Below are 3,413 nucleotides of genomic sequence, written 5' to 3'. Positions count from 1 at the left end.
CAGACTTTTTTTATATATCTACTGATACTTGTGAAGTATAAACCTCGCAATTAACAAATAGATCTGTTAGGGTTTGTGTGTGTGTGTGCAGGCAACCCATTCTCTTTGTGACACTTTCTAGATGCAATTTGCCGGGGGTGTTCAGATGCCATTGTTATTATTACATGAGCTTACTTTGGGTTTATGCCCTCGGCATCAAAAATGTCTTGGGGGCTCAGTCCCAGCACATAGTGTGTAGAAGTCTAATTATTTAATTTATTACTTATTTAGTAATAAGTAAACATTTGTAAGTCGCTTGATCAAAAAGAAAATATTCTCCACGTGGTTTGCAGGCCAAGTTTGTTTCTGATTGCTCAGTTCGTTGCCCAAAGAACTATAGTGGTAGCACTTCCATGTACCAACATTATATTTTAAAAAAATCCTTAGCACATCAGTGAATTAAGGGTGTATGTATTTTATGTATGAGTAGGGCATGTGATTTCAGAGAACATGATGATTTTGAACTTTCATGAGGCATCCCTGGCATCCCATCCTAGACATACATTTAAACACTTATATCCATAGCTGTCAAGTTCTCCCTTTTTAAAAGGGAAATTCCCTCATGCTGAATAGGCTTTCTCACGAGAAAAGGGAAAACCTGACAGCTACGCTTATATCCTCTTGCTTTCAGCAGGGGTGTCCTAAATTCATCTGGATTTTTTTGTTCCCATTATTATTTTATTTTAAATATGCAGGGTGCTTTGCCATTTTGTTCTCATTCATATCTTCAATAGTGTGAAGCAGGTCATTCATAATCATGCTGAGATCAGCATGACTGTAGAGTTAGGAATCGGCCTCAGCTGCCTAGCACAAGAGTCTCCAGGTAAACTGTGGTTTTAACTTGCGTTTCTGAGGCTTAGGCTTTGTGCTGGACCAGGCTGAATCCAGCAAATTCTCTTGTGAGTGAGATGCCTGCGCTTTGACACCCACCCTCATTTGACATCATTCTTTCTTTTCCCAACTGAGCAAACAGGTTACGTACCTGAAACTTCCTTTCAAGTAAAGCAGAGAAAAAAGGTTGAAACTTGAACTCTCGAGGCAGTGAAAGTGGAAGAACTTGAACAGAAAGTTAATTCTGAGTTAGGCAAACACACCTCCAGGTCTGCTTTTTATGAGGGCTTTGCCTCCTTTGGGATCTGTTTACAACTTATGCATTAAAGTAAAGGTTATGTGGTTGATTTAAAAAAGAAAGAAAGAAAGTAACAATTGCCTTCCTGGATCAGGGCAAGATCCACCTAATATATCCTGTTTGCAGGCTTCTCGTGAACATCTGGTTGGCCACAGTGATAGGTAAGGTAAAGGTAAAGGACCCCTGGACTGTTAAGTCCAGTCAAAGGGGACTAAGGGGTGCTGCACTCATCTCGCTTCAGGCCAAGGGAGCCGGCGTTTGCCCACAGACAGCTTTCCGGGTCATCTGGCCAGCATGACTAAACCACTTCGGAACACCGTGACGGAAGCCAGAGCGCATGGAAACACCATTTACCTTCCCGCCACAGTGGTACCTATTTATCTACTTGCACTGGCGTGCTTTTGAACTGCTAGCCTGGCAGGAGCTGGGGCAGAGCAACGGGAGCTCACCCTGTCACAGGGATTCGAACTGCCGACCTTCCAATCAGCAAGCTCAAGAGGCTCAATGGTTTAGACCACAGCGTCACCTGTGTCCCGGCCACTGCGATAATAGGATGCTGGACAAGGAGGTCTTAACCAGCAGGTCTATGTTATTAACCCTTCATTCTTCTTCCAACAACAGTCAGCCAGAAACCTATAGATATTCAAAATCAGGCACTAAACAAGCAATGGTATTTCTCTGTTGTATGACTCCGGTATCTAGTTTATATATATATTTAATATCTATCAGGTGTTGAGAAGTGGAGGTACTACCACAACAAAATGTTGCAGTGTGGAGTGGTCCTGTTCAGGGTTCCAGCTAGTCAGTCATGGCCACTTTCAGGATAACACATACCATGCCTCCTGCTTTCCACCCAACTCAGCCTTGTGTGGCCATTCAGTTCTTCTTTGCCTGTTTCGGTTTGTGAAGGTTTTTCCCATTAGGTTTTCGTTTCCTAAGTATATATTTTGGTAGTTCTGAAAGCTTTGGGTTTCCCTCAAGCTTTCTGACACCACTACAGTCCAGCTAGGTGAGTTCCACTGTTAGAAAGAATGATAGATCATTTTGTTCTGGTAATTTCATCCCAACAAAAAATGGATCTAAGTTATATAGGTTTTAAGTACCCAGAGTTTTCTTTTCGAAAATGAAAAATAGCCTGGGACAAAACAACAACAACAACAACTGAGAAATCTGTTGATTTTTGTCACTTGGGTTCTCCTTGTTCTAACCCATGTTAAAGTGTTGGAATAATAATAATAAAAATGTCCCTGGATTTTTCAAACGAAACCTGAACCAGGGAAACAAACCTAAATACTCTTCTTCTGGTGCAAAACAAGTGGGTAAAATTATATCCCTGGTTCACTTTTCATTGCAGAATTTAAACAGAAGTCTTCATTGTCACCTGCACTGCAGGTTTTGGACATTTTACATTGGAATTTTAGCTTGGAGTAGAAAAAAAACAACCCTTTCCAACCTGCTAATGTGGCAGAACAGGGTCCTCCTATTATTTGTACTGTAGATCTAGAGAGGAAGGTGGCACTTTTAAATGATCAGTTGGCTGAAATAATACTGTTTATATATTAATGGCCTTTCTTGCATGCTGCATGTTTGGAGAGCTAGTGAGTCAAAGTAATCAAATGAGTCAAAGTACATTTGAGGTAATGGATTTCCTTTGAATTTTAAGAAAGGTGTCTACTCTTATCTGTGATTAACTGAGATACCATGCACCACCATATATGTCGTGCAAACAGCCACCACCCAGCAGAAACTCTAATACAGGGGAAATGAAAAGAAACGCAGTACACAATAGAATTATGAAATACAAATATTTAAAACAATTTTTTTATTTTTATTTTAAAATTACAGCAGTAGCAATGTGCAAAAGCAGTCAAAAGCAGCATAAAACAAGTTATTGATGTGATGCCTGTCATCAATGTCTTTAAAGACCATCTGAAAACAGGAAGAAATGGAACCTGAGAGGTCTGACCTAGGAGCATGTTCCATAGTTGTGGTGTCACCACTAAGAAGGCCCTGTCCTTAGTGCCATATTTTCAATGGAGATAAACCAGAGAAGAAGATACTCCTCCTTCTGGCAACACTCTCCCTCTTTAGGCGTGTATTCTAGAAGTGCCTGCCTATTCACTTTCAGGGGTGGTGGTGGTGGACGTCAGGCTATTTTAAAGAGTACCAGCATCTATTTCTTTTTAAACGATGATTCAATTCGTTAGCCTCTGAACAGCAAGGCTATGGTTCTTTGGGGTTTACC

The sequence above is a fragment of the Zootoca vivipara genome, chromosome 4 (genome assembly GCF_963506605.1).
Source record: "Zootoca vivipara chromosome 4, rZooViv1.1, whole genome shotgun sequence".
Classification (NCBI taxonomy): Eukaryota; Metazoa; Chordata; class Lepidosauria; order Squamata; family Lacertidae; genus Zootoca; species Zootoca vivipara.
This window is presented reverse-complemented; position numbering follows the sequence as displayed.